General features: G+C 45.3%; 1 protein-coding gene and 1 long non-coding RNA gene across 2 annotated transcripts in view; both read right to left on the reverse strand.

Annotated features, from left to right (window-relative positions):
• LOC135917540 (uncharacterized) overlaps positions 1-19,984 on the reverse strand; it is a 680,547-nt gene that overhangs the window by 191,027 nt on the left and 469,536 nt on the right. The window lies entirely within an intron of this gene.
• On the reverse strand, positions 6,641-13,413 carry LOC135917537 (uncharacterized). The gene is made up of 4 exons (XR_010569312.2): positions 13,178-13,413; positions 10,759-10,844; positions 9,931-10,153; positions 6,641-6,738 (listed from the first exon to the last, which is right to left on the reverse strand). It is a non-coding gene; the product is annotated as an uncharacterized lncRNA (long non-coding RNA).

Here is a 19,984-nt window from a genome sequence, read left to right on the forward strand (position 1 = left end):
CGACCAGATACGCAATCGCTCGAGTGCTCCCCACCAGCTCTGCCACTGATGTTGCCGACTTTCCCCTACACGACGCCGTTTTGCATCACGCGGCCCCGCTCCTGTTGCTCACGGACCTCGGGCGCCCATTTTTGTCCATAGTTATCGATGTCATCTTGCGCTCCTGCTCAATATGCAGCAAAAGTTGACCCCTTCCTTTCATCCTCAAACAAACGGTCTTAGAGAGCGCTTAACTCACATCTTTACAGAAATGCTCTCTATGTATATTTCATAAGACCAGCGTGACTGGGATCTTGCGCTGCCCTACATGACGTTTGCCTACAAGTCATCACGCCATGGCACCATCGAATAGTCGCCATTCTACGTTCTTTTTGGCCGTGGTGCCACTCAGCGAGTACCCACGTGACGCCATCGCTCGTGCCGACCATGCCAGGCAGATCATCCGCTCTCGGCAGTCGGCCTCACAAACTAACCAGAAGCGCCTGTATGACAGCAGCCATTAAGGCATCCGCTTCTCACCTGGTTCTTTGGTTCTCCTGTGGTACCCGTTTTGTCGTGTAGGATTGTCCGAGAAGCTGCTCTCCCGTTACATTGCTCCTTACTGGGCGTTGTGTCAGGTCACGGACGTCGACTACGAGATCCTCCCCGTCTCTCCGACTACGCCATCTGCGGCCACGTCCAGTGACATAGTCCACGGCAGCAGGCTCAACGCCTTCCACCTTCCCTCTCATAAGCGCTGCACCGAGAGATTGCTTCCACCACCAGCGGTGATGCTACGCGCGCCTACTGAAGGCGAAAGAGCCGTCATTGGGAAAAGACGAAGATGACGGTGTTGTTCTGCATGCGAGCAGTCCACCATTTTGTTGAGAGCTTTGCGTCTCAGTGTAAATTCATTCTGTAGATAATCAGTACCCGTATTTTCGTTACGTAACAATGTACTCAGACAGAAGCACATTGCGACCGTACACTCCTAACATGACTGCAACAGCAGCTCAATACAGACGTCCGGCAGCAGAAATTGCAGAATAGAAGAAGAAAAAAGGAAGAAGTAGATGAAGCAAAAAAAAACACTAACAAACAAGTTGGAAGGCGATTAATGGTCCAGTTGAAATCGATGAGACACAGGATCTACCTAGGCGAGTTCTGGGTGGGAATGTGGTGACCTTATGAATCGTATGATTTATTGTGAGAGCAGCGTTGGTGCGACGTTTGACCGACGTCAACTAGAGGCTGAATCGCCTTCCATATTTTGTCACCTGTAATCATCATCGTTGTAATCATCACAATAATCATCATCACTGCAATAATGCTCACTATCATCAGCATTAAAATCATCATCATTATCATGGTCATCGCATAAAAAGCCGCCTCAGCTGCGCAAACACAGTGGCACATACTGCATAAACCCATATACCCAGTGGTACATACACAGTGGCCCTTACCAAGTGGACCCAGTGGCACTCATATTTAGACTACACTATATTCGGTATCGGCCCATGAAAGAGCCTAGAAAAAGGTATAAACAGATCAGGAACAGACGTACAGAAAAATGGTGGGAACTCGATAAAGAAAACATCGTCCTCAACAAAAAAAAAGGAAAGAAAAAATAATATTATTGTAAGAAAGACCTCACCGAAAGTCGAAAGCGATGAGCTCCTATATGAAGTTAAGTAAGCGTGTGAACTCGCGAGGTTTCAGAGGGCTGAATAAACTTGAAGGTGAAACTAAACAAAGAAAGAAAAAAATTCGCCAGAGACACTTAAGACTGTTTACGTGTGGCAAAGTGAAGGCATTATACAGTTTGTAGATCTCGGAACGTCATGAACGCGCTCATTTTATACACTCATGACGTGGCGCCACCTCCTTCCCATTGGCTGCGCCGTCAAGTCACCAGTGACGTACTCACCAGGGCACACGTTTACTAGTCGTATGGCTGCGACGTGACTTGTGCAATGACGCACGCAACAGGCACACCTTTAATCGTAACCTTTATTCAGCCATTACCATAGAGCCGCCGTGGCGCCGGGGAAGCGTGCTCATCTCGCACCATCTCGTCTGGGTGGGTTTGATTCCCATCCAGACCAAAATGTACCAAGTTTTCTTTTCGAAGTCATTGCCTTCCTTTGTTTACAGGAACCTCCCTGCTAAATTCGACGTCAACCCGAGCATTTTTTGACGTGTTTTTTTACTGTTTGCGCCACCGGCAATTTTTTGTACCATCTTTAGGTGACGCCGACTACGACGGATTCTCGCTCAATGGGCGATATAATGATTTCATTAAAAAAAAACATGGCTGAACAAGCCGAGGCCTGGCTGCATGGTTCCGCGCCGTCATTAGGGCGTCCATGGCGTTTCATGTAGCCCACTTGTAGCCCCCATGGGATCGCGCATGCACTGCTATGAGGGTCATTTCAATCGAACATATCGCTAAAGCGCGTTGCGTTTTGCCCCATGCAACATAGGCCAAAGGCATGCAGCTTGCGTGCCAATCAAGCGGATCGGAGCACGGTTGCCTCTCGGTGCACTGGCCGATTGGTTGCGGCGAGCTTCATGGCGTGGAAACTCCGTGTTCACTTTTTTTCTTTCCTTTATTTCGCACAAGGGTGGCGGGAACCGCGACACTTTGCCTTTTCTCGCCCCTGGCCTTCCCTCCACAGATTCCAAGGGACAAGACAGATCGGGATTCTGCGCCCGAGGAACCGTGAAAGTAAAATGCAAATGCCGCCCCCTTGTGCCCGCGAGCTCGCCTTTGTTCAGCGCGAAGCTCCCTTTCTGTTGGCGGGAGCCCCATTGAGACGTTACGGTGAGCCACCGCCGCGCGGAGCCAAATTTAGGCACGGGTGTCTCGCGGTGCCATTCGTCCACCTCATGGCAATTTCGGGGTCCCATCTCGCCCCCCTTCCACTGCGCGGGCCTGTCGCGCAGAGACGCAAGATGGATGGTGCGTAGCGAAAAGTGGCCTCTTGCGTGGTCGGAAATGAGCGTACCGCCAGGAAGGAATGAGATGCGTGCGGCTCCGCTGACTGATGCCCCCGACTACGCTGCCGCCACCACCTGCCCCCCTTCCCCCTCCCACCCTTCAACGCTTCCCCTCCCCCTCCCGCAGTTGGTCCCAACAGCATGGATAGCGTGTCTAAGGGCTCTCGGCGTTCGATAATTGTTTCAAGGTCGCGCCTCGTGCTACTAAATATATTAACATTACTATTAATAATATATATTACTATAGCACTATTAGATATTACACTATAAATATAGTGTAAAAAATGCGACATCTGTTGTGCCGTGCTGGATTTTAGCTCTCTTCAAGGAATGAACGTGCAATCAAGCGTCGCCGCTGCTGCACCATCCCGAACGCAGAGATCCAGAGCGTACACCCACGTGCGCACCCGCATGCGAGAACGCGCACAGATATACGCACGCACACACGGAGAGGCAAGCGTATTCACCATCATAGCAAGATAAGAAAATGCTTGAGCCCGTTTCCACCATCTCGCCTCGTCATCATCAGAAATGACGCAGCCGTCCTTTTTGTGCTACGATCTCCGCTGATTCCACCAGCCTGAGATAAAGTCTTCCCTCCTCCAAGTAAACCATTGCTACCTACTTGGTGTCTGGCTCTACCTGAAGTTCTCAAGATTTTCTTAGCATCGTGAAATGAGAAAAGAAATCATGTCCCTTTTCAGTGACTTCCACGCTCCTGCAGCACCACATAGATAACGAGAATGTCGACAACGCGGCTCATTTGGCTTGTGAAGATAGCACACAGAAACTCCATCCCGTTGTCAAGGTCACATGCTGCTAGAGAATTTCACGTGCATGCATGTGTTGGTGTCGAACACTCAATATTTTAAACGCAACAGATTGCAACCCTGGACTCTACACTCCGCCTTCGCATCCCATGTGGACTCTACCAGCTTGAGCGAATTTTATTTTGTCACAACTATACGGCTAGGAGTACAGTTAACACGAAGTATTTTCCCTCCCGTATTGTGATTAGCGAAAACGTTGCTTGTTATAGCTGCGGTCAGAAGGAGCCCCTTGAGCGCATTCTTTGTGACAGTCCTATAGATCACAGACAATCGCTCGCGACCGCGCTAGATCGCCTTTTATGACAGACTATAGCCCGGAGCAAACCAAATTGGAATGTCGACCTCGTAAACCATAGCAGCAGTGGGTGACGAATACATTGTTAAGATTAGTAAGTAGAACTCACTCATACAGACCACTTTAGTATGGACAGGTGTTGGCTGTGATGGCGTGCTGTGAACGTGTACATTAAACGGGTATTATCGTGTGCCTGTGGTCGGTGTCACTCTTTTTATGTGATTCTTATATTTCTACCTCCCCCGTTTTCCACTGTAAAGTAGCAAACCGGACTTTCTGTCAAGTATTTGTTTCTACATCTCTTTTTCGCTGAAGTAATACAATAATATGCTGACTTCGGCCGGTTAATACATGTCTGAAAAAAAAATGAATAAAAGCGCAAACACAGGGACGTGCAGACTGAGACGGACCGAAGTGCTGACTATCAACCAATATTGTATTCCGCATACAGCAATATATAGGCAGGAGGGAGAGAAGAAGATAGGAAAGTGAGAATATATCGTCATGAAGAGAGCCACGTTGAAGAATATGAAAATAGTACAACTAAGCGGTCGCCATCTTTTTTTATTAAGATACCCTGAAGGCCCTTGTATACGGGCATTACATAAGGGGGGGGGGGTTAAAAACGGGATATTTCAAACACAATTGGGGGCAAAAGCAATATAGAACGCCGTGGTAAAGATCACCGAATACAACAACAAGAAATTTAAAAAAGAAAAAGGGAAAGAAACAAATGCGTACATGACGGAAAAAACAAACACTCGGTAAAAAGCATGTAGATGCACTAACAATGCGTCAAAGGCACAAAATTCAGTTTTTACTCAACATACGTAAAACTGCGCTTCAAATGACTTACAAATGAGCCATGATCATGTATAGAAGCAATTTCTTTTGACAGCTTGTTCGAGTGATGAATAGCAAGAAAGAGCGGTGATTGTCGAAGGAGATTCGTACGCGCAAACATGGGACGCACTTTGAAGGGATGGTCGAGGCGGGGGAAAATTTTTTGCAGGAGTTTGATATGGGATGCCATAAAGTGCAAGATACTCGAGTTCCTTGGTGAGGAGCGATATCGAAGGCACGCTCAAGCACATATCACCTTCTTTGTCGATGCAAAAGGCCTCGTAAATCTCACGTGCCCGCTTGTCACCGTAGCGCCTTATTATTTTGCATTGATTAAGTATTGCACGACAATCACAACAGGAGCTATATATGCACTGCCAGGTGGCTGCCAACACACCACTTCATTACATTGGAATGGTCTCCGAGGCAGTCACTTCCACAACGGCCAGTTTGGTCGATGTAGCATCGACTGCACGAGAGCGAAAGCTCATACACTACGTTGTGGCAGCAATCAGCAAACATTTTCGTGTCTTTCTTATCACACGTGCAAGGCCCCGTCTCTTCCCTACTCAAATTTTTGTCACATACTGGATAATATTTTTTTTTCGCTAAAAAAACAACTCTGATGCCTACCTTTTGTGCTACCTTTTTTTAGACACACGCCGCAAATAAAGAATGATCGCGGTTCCTGAATGCGAACTTTTCTCTTTTTGGTTGTTTCGGTTGTCAGGGTTTGGCTGTATTAAGTCTGCTAAAAGATATTCGGCAATGGTACACAGTAAATTGTCCGAGTAGCCCACCCTTCTCAGTCTTAGTACGTGGGAGTCAAAACTGCCGCGAATTGTGTGAAGACATGACCGCGACAAGGCAGCCCCTAAGCAAGATATGGCAATCGCTCACTTCAATAGCTTCGAATCTGCTGAGCGGTAAGGTAGGATGCTCTTCTTAAAGCGAGGGGCATACTGCCTGCCGCACATGGTAAGATAAGAAAACTTCAAGGTCAAGGAACCCAAGTTTGTTAGCATCAGCAAATTCAGTCGTTAGTTCTGGTCGCTTCATGCAGGAACGAACAATTGGTCCAGCTGAAAGCCAAGTGTCGCAGTGATTAGATCTGTAAAAAACTAAAAAGTCGTCCACAAATCTGAACACTTTTCAGCGTTTGACTGTTGCAGGATTCCATCAGGCATCTGTCATAACTAGCTAAAAGAACGTCACTAAGAATCGGGGAAGGATTCTTTTTATGCTGAGCCACCCTTTAAATATGTATTTTTTTCATTCCCGCAGCAAGAAAGACTCCCCTTACAAAAAATGTTGTTGGAAATCCATCGATTTTCCATCGATATCTTATTGCACCATCAACAGAAAAATTGTGGAAATTCCATTGGCATTTGATGGAGGATTTGTTGAGAGATTATGGAAAAGTGGCCACCGTGAATCCATTGTATTTCCATTGGAGTATTATGGTGTTGTACTTCCATGGGGTCTCCATGGTATTTTTATTGTGTGGTTTTTTCATGGGATCTTCATTGGATTTTCATTGTACTATTTTTCCACTGGGTTGTCATTGTATTGCGCAGTATCTTCATAAAATTGTCATTGCATTCAGTCCTCAATGCAATGACTTCATGTAAGATAATGCTTACTGAGGCTGAATATGAGGTGCAGCCAGCAGTAACAAATGAGAAGGCATATGGAAAGGCATGGTCTTACATCATTTTATTTGTCACGAAAGAAGGATAGGCTCTTCTTGATGTACGGAACACTGGCTCCCGGAAACTGAGCAGGTGTATCCTGAAAACATATGAGTAAATGAAACAATGTGCAGCTTTAGCAAATTAACTTAGCAGGCAATAGTGATTATTTAAACCACAAAACTAAGAAATAAATATCTACTAGAAGCTTTCATGTTTAATCCATGTACTACTGATGTTCTGTATAAGGAGCTATAATAACAGTATAGGAAGTCATGGTAAATGTGGCAAGAGCTTTGTACAAGCTGCTAGACAAAAAGTATACAAGTGAGCTTCTATGCAGATTAAACTAGCTTCATGCTCGAATTATCTGCCCAAAAAATCCTGTAATATTTTTGTTTTATCCTTGATTAAATGTTATTACAAATAGCATTATGCTTTAAATTATCTGATGGTCCCTATGGCAATGCAAAGCTTGAACATAGCAAGTGAAAACATTGCATCTGGAATTTACTACTTCCTGTCACCCTTTAATTGGTTTAAGAGAAAACATTCATCTTTAAAGTACGTGCAGCCTGCTGCTTACACATGACAGCAGTGGTGGTCAGACATGCAGCAAATGAACTAAATCAGCTCCATGCTCAACGTGACTGTCACACGAATGTGATGGGGCTCTTCCTCTCTGTGCATTCACCAAGTTCCTGCTAGAGTGAACCTTTCATGCAGCATATATATTTGACACCTTATAGTAACAATAAGCGCTGAGTTAACCCAAGAAGTCTTGAAAAATAGTGCAGGCTTTTCTTAGTAATGAAACAAAGCTATAAGATAGCCAGCACAGAGCAAATCGCCGAGCATATATTAAAATGTGCCATCAGAAATAGCTGGTGCAGAAGTCGGCCTAGGAATACATGTGTGCTATCTGGCCAGCTATGATCTTGAAGCAGCACACTTACATCTGACACGTATACTTAGAAAGGGCATACACTGTCGCCGGACTGCAACTACTGCTTTATTGCTCAAAGACCCTTTTTTTATAGTGTCTCTTGTGAAGCGTACATGCCCTGATGGCAGTGAGGTGTGACAAGAGCCAGGATAAAATGCACAAAAAACACAAATAAAGATGAAATTTTTGGGTTTCCACTCTATGAATAACCGAAGTCCAAGATAGCAGCATGCTTCTTCTGAGAATGATACTGAGGGGCAACTGATACACCTATCTTTCCATTTGTCAATTTCTATTGCTTCAAGAATTTCCCGTTTGCTTTTTGTGTTCTCTGCGCACAACTTCCGTATCTTTCAGTATGGGTTTGCAGCCACAATCCTTGCAATGAAATGCTCAATGATCTTAATCTTTAGCCATGCAGTGATAATTGTGCTCAGTTAGCCTCGCACTCAAGGACCTGCCCGTATGCCCAATGTATACCTTGTTACAGGACAGAGGGAGCTTATAAACCACTCTCTCTGAACAATTTACACAGGGCTTTCAGTGGTTGTTTGCACAGGCACTTGTTCCTTTTTTCGTGCCATTCCCCTTTTTGCACAGGCTCGACAATCACAGAGGCGCGCAAAACACCACATCAATGCCAGCCCTGTGACCTATCTTTAGCAGATTTGGGAAATTGTGAGTACATAAGGCATGACCAGCTTGTAATGCCTTGTGACTGTGCGTGGATCCGCTCGCCTTTTCCGTCTTCTTATGTAAGCATTCTGCAACTGATCAAGAGCTTCGATGAATACCCAGAGCTCCTGAGGCAGGTTACCTGGTTTGTTAAGCTTGTTTCACATTTGTGATGGCATGTTTTTTTCAGTGTGTTAAGAAAGCAAGAGTGGACAGTCACCCTTTTCACAAGCTTTCAATGGGCCGAGTGGTAGGGAAGGACAGCTTTGTTGCTCCTTGGCTCATAAGACCAACAGATTTGATCAGAGGATACATATGCACCAAGGTCTAAAAACCTAATAAAACCGTTGATAGTAGCTTATGTGTTAGTAACAATGACGTGAGGCATTTATAAAACACTGCATTGGTGTGTATGTTGGTATTATGAACCTAGGAGCAACAAATCTGTCCTTCCCTACCTATCGGCACATTCAAAGCTTGTGAAGAGGGCGATTGTCCGCTCTTGCTTTCTTAACGCACTACAAAAATCATGCCATCACAAATGTAAAACCAGCTTCACAAACAAGGTAACCCGCCTCAGGAGCCCTAGGTATCCATCGAAGCTCTTGATACGTTTCAGGTTACTAAACACAAAAAAGTGAGCGGATCCACTGCAGTCACAAGGACTGTCAAGACAACGCAGTCATACCTTATGTACACACAATTTCCCACAATCTGCAAAAGATAAGTCAAAGGGCAGGCGTTGATGTAGTGTTTACCACACCTGTGCAGTTGTCGAACCTGTGCAAAAAGGTGAATGGCACAAAAAAAATAACAAGTCCCTGTGCAATCAACCATCGAAAGCCCTATGTCACTTGTGCAGACGGAGTGGTTTATAGGATCCTTCTGTCCTGTAACAAGGCATACACTGGGCAGACGTGCAGGTGCTTGAATATACAAGGCTAAATGAGCACATTTATCCCTGCACGGCTAAAGATACAAGTCATTTAGCCTTTCATTGCAAGGATTGGGGCTGCAAACCTGTCCTGAAAGATACGGAAGTTTTGCGCAGGGAACACAACAAACAAAGCAACAGAAACTGACAAATGGAAAGATAGGTCTATCGGTTGCACCTTGGTATCATTCTCTGAATTCTTTGAAAAAGCGTGCCGCTATTTAGACTTTGATTATTCAGAGTGGGAATCCAAAAATGTCACCTCTATTTGTGTTTTACTCTTGCTCTTGTCACACCTCACTGCCATCAGAGCACGTGTGCTTCTCAAGTGGCACTACAAAAGACGGGTCGTCTTTAAGCAATATTGCAGAATGTGCAGTCCAGCACCTGTGTATGTCCTTTCTATGTGTACGCGTATGTGTCAGATGTAAGTGTGCTGCTTCAATATCATGGCTCACCAACTAGCCCATCAGTATCTTTTAAGCAGCTGTGATGAATCTATAGCTCAACCAATCATTTCTTTTATCAGGCCTCTAAAATTTGTGCATAACTTTGTGGCCATAATGTAAATAATGAAAGAAGGGAACTATTTGTTTTTCTACACCAAATATTCGGAACACTTACTATACTTCATCCAGTTGCTAACAGTAGTTTGTACAAATAGCCTTTCTTCAACTTATATGCATGTTCTGAGTTCATTATTTAAGACTACATGACTATTAAAATAGCGTACACACCTATCGGTCTCCACGCATACAGTGTTGAGGGCCTCCTCTTGAACCGTCTCGCCAAGTAGGCAGCTCTTCCCCCAAACAGCGGCTTGCTGTGGAGCCCACCATCAGTAAAGACGTGGTGCAAAAGTGCCCTGACGAATTTTCCATGGCCACTGGTACAGTCACAGGCCTGGCTCAGCTGATCGCGGATGTTCTTATCAATCAGCGTCCGGCCACCAATGTCAACCTGTACACAGAAAATTAAGCGACACTTTAAAAGCTCACTTTTGATCACACAGAGCATAAAGGTGAACAATTTATCATCAAAAGGACACGCCATAAATGACAGCAGAAGAAAAACAAATGTCTTGCAGCACCGTTGCATGGTTTGCATTACAGAGGCATTTCTTTGACAGTTGCTTGCAGTTACTGACACTGCAGCACATGTGCATGTGTGCGAACAAATATAAGTTGTTCAGAGGTGGACTTAGTAGTTGCCGGCTGGTTGCCCACAGATACACAAGCTGTCGTCAGTGAGCGTGATCTCGTACACGATCATTGTTAATTATTGCTAAATAGCATACAGCACCAGCAACTTTCCTGCAACGGCTTGCTATCTGCCACCATGCTGCCCAGATATCAATTTTAGTCATAGTCGCACATTGCAAGATCAACTGCAAATCTTTAAGTGATCCATACAGATCCCTTTCGCTATGTCAAGTGATTCCAGGGGCCAGAAGTTGGGAAACACTGATTTAATCTTGCTTTGTTCACGGAATCATTTCAAATGCACTATATTGCCAAAAAAGAAAGCAAAAGAAAGGGAGAACTGGCAGCACACAATAAGCGTACCTGTGTGCAAGCAATTACTGGTTCTTCTGGCTTACTCTCGATGTTGTTGACGATTTTTCGTAGCCTCTTCACTCTCTTGCCAGCTTCTGCATAATGAGAAAGCAATACAACCGCTGAATAAAAGTAATATGTACTTGAACCATTTCAGCGATAAAGCACCAAATGCTACTTCCTTATGCAGCGAAATATCTCACACTTAATAATGAATTTTTCGACCCTTCGGTTCTTTTTGTGCATCAGTCACTGATGCATGATTTGGTGAGCCTGGCATTTAACATGAGTCGGATGCATGACACTTCGTGATAGTCGAGTGAAGCCGAGAAGCCTTCCATTAAAGTGTTGCAGGTCTTCACACATGCTGCACAGATAGTTTTGAATTCAAGAATAGGCATGTTTATCCACAAAATTATTACAAAAAATTAATGGGTATTTCTTTCAAGCATCAAAAGGGAACAAACCAGTATGATCAATACATCTAAGTTTTTTTAAATATGCTTCAGTATTCAATATTCCTCATAAATTCTAGTACGGACTGAATACTACCAGACCCATACACTGCTGCAGTGTGCTTTTTTGTCCCGAGTCATGGAGTTCCATACATAAACCGGCTAGATGGCCTCGACACCTATACTTCCATAAATATTACAGGGCGTGTACACAGGAGCGTTTGATGTGGAAGGGCATGTTCAACTGGTTCTTGTTATGTTAGCACTGTTTATTCGGTGTGGGAAAGTAGATTCGCACATGCAGGGAAGGGCCTTAAAGATCCTTTTTTATATTCACAGAAACCATTAAACAGATGGTGTAAGATTGTTGCCTGCTCTTGATGTGTCACGCAAGTTTGCACTAGTATCAGACACAATGTGCCCTGCACTCTTCTCCAGATGCTGTGGATGCCACTATTTAGAGGATTTTATAAATGCAGTATTACATATCAGCTACACAGTGAAATGCCATCAATAATAAAAAAATGTATATAAGTGCTTGATGCTTATGTAACCAAGTGTTTTTTGCTACCAGCTACTGTGTTAGCAATGTATTTTATTTATGTGACTGAATGAATTAGTTGTTTATTTTTATTGTTCACTGCATATGTTTTAGGTATACTGAAATAGCAAGAACCAAATTCCTTCACCAACAGTTTTTCACAGGGCGGTTAAGAGAAAAACATTTCAAAAGAAAGTGTCTGATATTACGACATCTTTATGACAAGGCACTTTTCTGTGCGAACATAAAAGTAGGAATTTGGGTAGTCTTCTGAAGGGAAAAATAGCCCAGATTTGGTCTAAAGGTTGCATCTTTTCTCTCGTATTCAGAGGCTTGCATGCTTTCATAACCTTTTTTCTTTCTTTTTTGCAAGAAGGCATATATTTACAGTAACGCCGGATTAACAAGTCTTTTTCTGTAATACACTACAGGTTTGAGTAAAATCTTGTTCTTTAAAATATCCAGAGCACACAAATAATTTCACAGAAATAATTTTGCAACATGAAAAAGATACCCAGGGCTGAGAGAGAAACTGGTGGCGTCAATCACATGCGCTTTAGGCATTTTTTTCTACTTTTTTACAACACGGTAGCATTCGATTCGTGAACGATCAACCAGCCTGTTTTATAGGACGATCCGCGTTTATTAGACATGACACGATATAGGCCACGACATTTCTGCATGATTATTTGGTGACAATACAAGGAAAAGACGGTCCGCCAATTCGATTTTCATACAAACGGCTGTGCATGGGTCCTGCTGCAACGGTAATACTTAAAACAGGGTCAAGCAAGTTAAACATTCAAATTCTGTGATTTTACTATCCAAAGCCACGATCTCACTACAAGGCACGCCACAGTGTATAACTGAATTAAATTTGACCACGACCCCAATCTTTAACAAGCACCCATATCCAAGCCCGAGCGTTTTTTGCATTTCGCCCCATCGAAATTCCGGCTGCCGCAGCCGGAGTTGCCCCTGCGGCCTCAAGGCCAGTGGTGCAACACTAAGCTACCGCAACGGGTGGGGACGAGCATGACAACACAGGAACAGGCGCCCTTGTTTTAAGTGGTTTCGTGCATTTCAGTTCGCGATAAACTTGGCTACCGTGTAGTACAGACGAATAGGCCAGGCTGCTAAATACACAGCTTAAACAGACATGACCCCACCTTGGCGCTCGATGGACCGAATGAGCATGCAACACGCTACACATGCACCCGGGACCGGCCCGGCACGAAATGTTTTGAAACACCGACGCCGTGCACCACGCGTGAATCAGACATACAGCTCGGAGTGGTTGACTCGCACAGCACGAGCGCCACAGGCGCAAGTCTGCCCGACGTACACCCAGAGACAAAAAAAGCGCCCCGCGACTTCTACGACACCAGTCAGAACGTTGCCGATCAGTTATACAGACAAGAAACGTGCTTACCGTCGGGTCAGCCGGCGCTCCATTCTTCATGCACGCTTCCACGCAGGCCAGTCGGTGGCATACCTCCGCGTCAGCCAGTGGACGGACGGGCACATTCAGCTTTTCGTCTCCAACGCTCTTGGCAAAAATGTCTCTTGTCGCGCAACAGCAGATCACAACGCACACGCATGCTTACAGCTCACGACGCACACAACGCGCACACGGAGACCACGAAGAAAAGCAAAATGGCGACGAAAAAAAAATGCCAAACAACCAAACACGCAAAAAAAGAAACAAATTTCAATGTTGCTTGTTAACTTTTGTACATTTCGCTAGGTTTGGTAAAAAACTTTCAAAAATATTTTGTTCGGGAAGAACTCCTATAATATTTTTGCAAAGCTGTCAGTTATACACAAAGTGTAATAAAATACATATGTTGCTGCGCAAATCGCAATTATCTGCGTTGAAACAATGATTCAGTATCGATGGCAATGTTGAAGCATAGCCTCCGAGATTTCCCTCGTGACGACACATCGTCTCGATCTCGAAGGCAACAAATCCATCAAGTTGTCACGAAGCGAGTAGTCGCAAATGGTGGCGATTCACCACTGGTTTGGCTCATTCCCTAAGTGCTTGTTGTTGCAGCCGCGCGAATGCAGTGGCAAAGCTGTTCTGCTTAACCAATGCGCTGAAGGTTACCTTACGCGGCAACGATGGCGCGAGAAGTGAACGGCATCAATCGACAAATGTTTTCTTCTGACGACGGGCAGGTCGCGCTTGCTGATGCGAATATGAGTCTGTATGAGTCGCGTCTCGGTCGCTATATATAGATGTAAAACATGAATAAATCAAACAGACTAAGAGACTATTTGTCTCTGCCCTGTTTCAAAGGTTTTTGCTGCCGATCCTCATCATCATCATCATTGTAGTTGGTCGCGTGACCTCTGCCAATCGGCGTGTGGGCGCGCTTACACTGAATTTTGTTGCATATTTTGCCGTAATGTAATAGTGTAAATTTACGCGAGGTCGCCTTTCCGTAGGCTCTGTATTGTTGTGGTAGCTTGTGATGCCACGTAATATAAATTTTGGTAAGATCCAGTAGGATCCGTACATCGACGTACCGATAGGCTCGAAACAAAAATTCAAAAACCGGTTACCTCTCAGTATTCTGGATGCTTCTGCATGCATTGAGGAAGACATGAAGCTACGCCGACGACAAAGGCGCTCTTTGTTCAGCCAGTTTCGATTTCAAGGAGCCTGCCAAGGGGAACTATTTGTTCGCGAAGCTCCCACATGAAATCCACTATTCAAAATTTGATCATTGGGATAGGTAGTGTCGAGCACGGGCACCAAAGTACTCATTTGCTGTAGCCACCTATTGCTGATAATTAGAAAGTTAATTAGCGTAACTTTGCTAATTACGCACGTAAGTGCGGCAATTGCTCTGTATTTAGAGGCCGCCAATCTGTGCACTCGTATGGTAAACATAACATTACCGTGATTTATATTTTGCAAGTTTAAAAATTTGGTGCAGCAAAAAAGAAAAAGTACCCTGTACATTGCCCAGTGGGATGAACCTCTTCTTTCCTTGGTAGTACAATGTTCAAGCTTTACACTGAATCACCTACACTCAATCTTTTGCAGGTCTTCCATTGCAGTTATAGCGCACATTGCAATATCCACAATGATTAAAATAAGTTAACCTATCCGGAGATTGTGCATTTGGCGCTGCAGCGGCTCAATACAGCATTATTTTGCATTAATAATGCATTAGTGCATTATTTTGCAGTGGCCTTTATTCTGCACTTGAACGTACAACTGCCTGTGCAACAAATTTTTTAATAATGATTGGTTGAAGCTCTGGCCAGCTTAATAACGCCATTTCATGTTGTAGCCTAAACTAAGGAACTAAGGAACCTAAACTAATGTTTATTGTTTCGTGTAAATTGTATGTTGCCTGTTTAACTCGGTCCAGTTGTTGGCTTTATACAACAGAAATTGAACAATATTTCATCAATAAAAAAATTATTGTGTAGTTGTCAATAAAAATTTTCTTGAACTATCATGGTGCTGGCTCAATGAATGTTGTAATTTTGTGGAGTTTCTATGGAATCAATGATAGTACAACAGATCAACAATGGAAATTCAACAACCATTTTTGTAAGGGTCCGAAGCTCTAAGCTGCGCCACTAACTTATCACCGCACTCGTTATTCCGGCGTGATTAGGTCCTGGCCATAGCTGGACATTTCGGAGAATTACTGTCCTGTACCTCAAGCCTCTTCCCGTTCATGAACATCAGGTTGCACGCCCAAACCGACCGCAACCATGCGCTTTCGCTGTGTCAGCCAAAGAGAGAGAGAGAGAGAGAGAAAGGCAAACGGAAGACAGGGAGGTTAACCAGAGATTATCTCCTGTTAGCTACCCTGTACTGGGGGAGGGGCAAAGGGATCCGATAGGTGAGAGAGAGAAAAGAAAATAAAGAAACAAATTATAAAAATTAACAACATACACACACACGTACACACACACGTACACACGATACACAGGAACTGTTTCTGCGGGCACTGTCACGCAGTCTGCGAAGGCGTTCCTAGCGTTACGCAGTGTCACCGTCCAATCCTACGTCACACAGCGTACATTCATAATTCGTCGCAAAGTCCCGTGTCTTTTAAGTACCGCAGCAGCGCCTTCATAGCGGATCGCGCTGATGTTCGCGTAGGCCAGTTTCCAAGGATGTTGTTTTATGTTATTGGGCACTTGTCCAGTTTGTGTAGGGTGACTCAGAGGACTGCTCTTTGCGGGTTGAAACGAGTGCACTCACAAAGAAGGTGCGCGAGTGTTTCATTGTACCCGCACAAGTCACAAAGTGGGCTGTTGGCCATTTCGATAAGAAAGGAGTACGCATTTAAAAACGCTACTCCAAGCCATAGACGGACTAGAAGGGTGCAGTTACGTCGTGGAAGGTCGGGCGGAATACGAAGCTGTAAATTAGGGTCCAGGGTACGAAGGCGTGCACTTGTGAACTCAGATGAATTCCATTGAGCTAATGTTAGGTGACGTGCAAGTGCGGAAAGTTGACGCCGTCATGGGCAGATCGGGCAGCTGCGTCTGCTCGATCATTGCCACGTATGCCACAGTGACTAGGCAACCAGTGATATATTATATCGTGTCCTCCGTCAACTATGCCATGGTGGACTTCTCTGATCTCTGCGACGAGCTGCTCATGTGATCCATGGCGCAGTGCTGAGAGTATACTCTGTAGGGCTGCCTTGGAATCACAGAAGATTGACCATGCCTGGGATAGTTCCTCCTGAATGAAATGAAGAGCCGCACGCAGGACTACCAGTTCAGCAGCTGTCGTTGATGATACATGTGACGTTTTTAGCTGCATTTTGACGCATCTTGTTTGCATCACCGTGCACCGCGGCAGCTGAACTTGCAGGTGTGACGGAGCCATTGATGTAAACGTGTATACGGGGCCACCATGCACCTCATGTAAAACTCATAATGTTGCTTGCTGCAGAGCAAACGACGGCATGTTAGCTTTCTTCGTGACTCCTGAGATGGTGAGGTGTATTTCAAGTTTGTGCAGGCACCATAAAGGTGAGGATGGTCTTGCTGCAGGCATGTAGTTCCATGGCAACGAGGTAGGATTGGCAACAATTATACGACTGAAAGTTGTGTGTGGCCTTTCTGCGGGTGAGAAAGTAGTCGGGCAACGTGCCGAATATGCGCCCTGAGTGCGTCGGTTGCCAAGTACGTTGATATTGGGTGATCTCGAGAGATGACAAGCGTTGCCGCTGTAGACGCACACTTCGGAAGACCAAGACACGTCCTTAGGGCTTGAGCTTGTAGTCCCTGGAGTATACGTAGGTTTGTTTTGCAAGTTTTACCAAGCACAGGGAAGCTGTATCTTGCGAAAACAAGGAACAAGACGTTATAAAGCTGTAGCATTGACCTCACCGATGTGTCCCATGATTTTCCGCCGAGAAATTTGAAGAGACGTATTATTGTCACTAACTTCTTCTTTGGGTATGAGACGTGCGGGCTCCATGATAGGTCGCCGTCGATAATTACCCCTAAAAAGCGGTGTTTCCGTGCGCTTGCAATGGCTTGCCCATAGACACTTACACAATAACGCTTCATTGCCTTCCGAGTGAATGTAACAAGACAGCATTTCTCGGAAGATAGCTCTAAGTTCTGTTTTCGCAAGTACAGTGATGTTAACGTAGCTGCTTTTTGTAGCCTTGCCCGAACCTGCAGTCGTGTTACAGCAGACGCCCAAATGCAGATGTCGTCGGCATAGATTGATACTTGAAGTATGTTGGGCAAGCATCTGGCTAGGTCATCGAGCACTAGGTTGAATAGCGTTGGGCTCAACACTCTGCCTTGCTGTACTCCACGGAATGTTTGGTGCTGAGTCGGGGTGCCATCCTCGGTCATCACGAAGAAATGCCTGTCAGTCAAATAACTGCACAGCCACTGAAAAGTTAGGCCACCGATTGCGGCTTCAATCAGAGCCTCTATAAGGGCATAATGTGCTACATTATCATAGGCGCCTTTTATGTTAAGGAATAATGCCGCAGTGAGTCGTTTCAGATGTTTTTGATGTTGAAGAAATGTCACCAAATCGATTACATTATCTATGGATGTGCGCCCACGCCGGAAGCCAGCCGTAGCATCTGGGTACACGTTGTAATTTCCCAGATACCATTCCAGGCCCGTCAAAATCATTATTTCCATTATTTCCCCTATGCAACTGGCCAGAGCGATGAGGTGGTACGATGACAAATCTAACGGTCATTTACCAGATTTGAGAAGTGGAACCAAGCGGTTGCATTTCCATTCACGTGGAACCAAACCGTTGCGCCAAGACTCGTTGTAATGGTTTTGCAGCATGAGTCGTGCTTTCTGCCCAAGATTGGCGAGCGCCACATAGATAACGCCGTCTGGCCCTATGCGGAATGCATAGGCTTTGGTAAAGGCAATGCCCAACCAAAGTCGATATAAAAGCATGGCGTCTCTACGGCGAAGCTGTGATGGCGCTCGAAGACTTAGTGTGGGATCAAGTGAGTACAGTAACGTATTTCTTAAATGTGGCTCATTCTATTGCGACGCGATGCACTGCTGAGCAAGTAGACAGAGCTTCCGTGCTGCGTCAGTTCTAGAAAGAGGAATTGGGACGTGGCGCTCCTCAGTATGGGCTGAGCGGGCAGCGTTATCCGCCCGTTCATTGCCGATAATCCCGCAGTGACTTGGAAGCCACTGGAAGGTTATTTCATGGCCTGCATCACTTATATGGTGTAACGTCTCTGTAATATGGAATATTAGTTGTTCGTGCGGTCCACGTCGTAAAGGTGACATTAGAGACTGCAGTGCCGCCTTCGAATCGCAGAATATTGTCCACTTGTGTGGCGGTTCATCACCAATGTGTTGAAGGGCAGTACTAAGAGCGCTGCGAGCTGTGCTGCCGTCGATGTTGTCGCGTAGGTCGTGTTAAATTTGATTGTTGTAGCTTTCGCTGGTATGACGATTGCCGCCGCGGAGCTGCTTGGAAGGACAGATCCATCAGTGTAAATATGCGTAGAGTCACGGTAGTTCTCGTACAAATATAGTAGTGTGAGCTGTCTAAGGGCCGGTGATGATAGATCAGCTTTTTTCGAGATACCTGGTATTTCAAGGTTGATTTTTGGCTGAGCGAGGCACCATGGAGGGATCGAAGGTCTCGGAGCCGGAGTGAAACAAGCTGGCAATGATTCATAATATACGGTTATCGTTTGGCTGAAAGATGTGTGTGGTCTGTCCGCTGGTAGAGAGGCTAAATGGTGACGAGGAGTCCGGGCTAGATGCCTTATATGGGTCCTGAGTATTTCAATTTCAATGTGGGTCTTGACAAGGTGGTCTCTAACGATTGCTATCGTAGCTACTGTTGAAGCACTCTGAGGCCTAGACAGACCCGGAGCACTTGACCCAGGAGATTTGTATTGTGCGTAGATTCGTTTTACCTGTATTGTTTATTGCTGGCAAGCTGTATCGCAGAAATCCTAGAAAAAACACCCTGTACAGTTGTAGCATGGCACTTGGCGACATTCCCCAGGTCTTGCCAGAGAAAAACTTGAACAGGTGGCAGATGCCTGTCAACCGTTTTTTCACGTATGATACGTGTGGGCTCCATGACAAGTCTCTGTCGATTATGACACCTAGAAACTTGTACGATCGGACCCGTCGTATTATTTGGCCATTTATCATTACACTGTAGTTTGCCATGGGTTTGCGCGTAAATGGCACTAGTGCGCATTTCTCGGAGGAAATTTCCAGGCCTCGATTACGGAGGTAGATAGCAGTTTGGGTGGCGGCTCTCTGAATTCTCGCTCGCAACTGTAGGCGTGTTACTGCAGACGTCCATATGCAGATGTAATCCGCGTACATTGATAGCCTGACTGTGGTTGGCACGTGCTCAAGGAGAGCAATTAGTTTTAGATTAAATAACACAGGGCTAAGTACATCGCCCTGGGGGATGCCGCGGTAGTTATAATGTAGACATGTATGGCCTTCCTCGGTGCTTACGAAAAAGGATCGCATGGATAGATAGCTCCGTATCCATTGAAACATCTGACCACCCACTCCTACCTCTGCGAGAGCAGAGAGGATGGCTTCATGCGCAATGTTGTCATATGCCCCTTTAACCTCGAGGAATAAAGAAGCGCAGAGACGCTTACGGCATTTCTCATGTTGAATGTAGGTGACCAGGTCGACGACGTTATCGATCAATGACCGACCGCGTCGGAAGCCCGCCATGGCATCTGGGTAGGTGTGGTACTCCAAG

The sequence above is a fragment of the Dermacentor albipictus genome, chromosome 1 (genome assembly GCF_038994185.2).
Source record: "Dermacentor albipictus isolate Rhodes 1998 colony chromosome 1, USDA_Dalb.pri_finalv2, whole genome shotgun sequence".
Taxonomy (NCBI): domain Eukaryota; kingdom Metazoa; phylum Arthropoda; class Arachnida; order Ixodida; family Ixodidae; genus Dermacentor; species Dermacentor albipictus.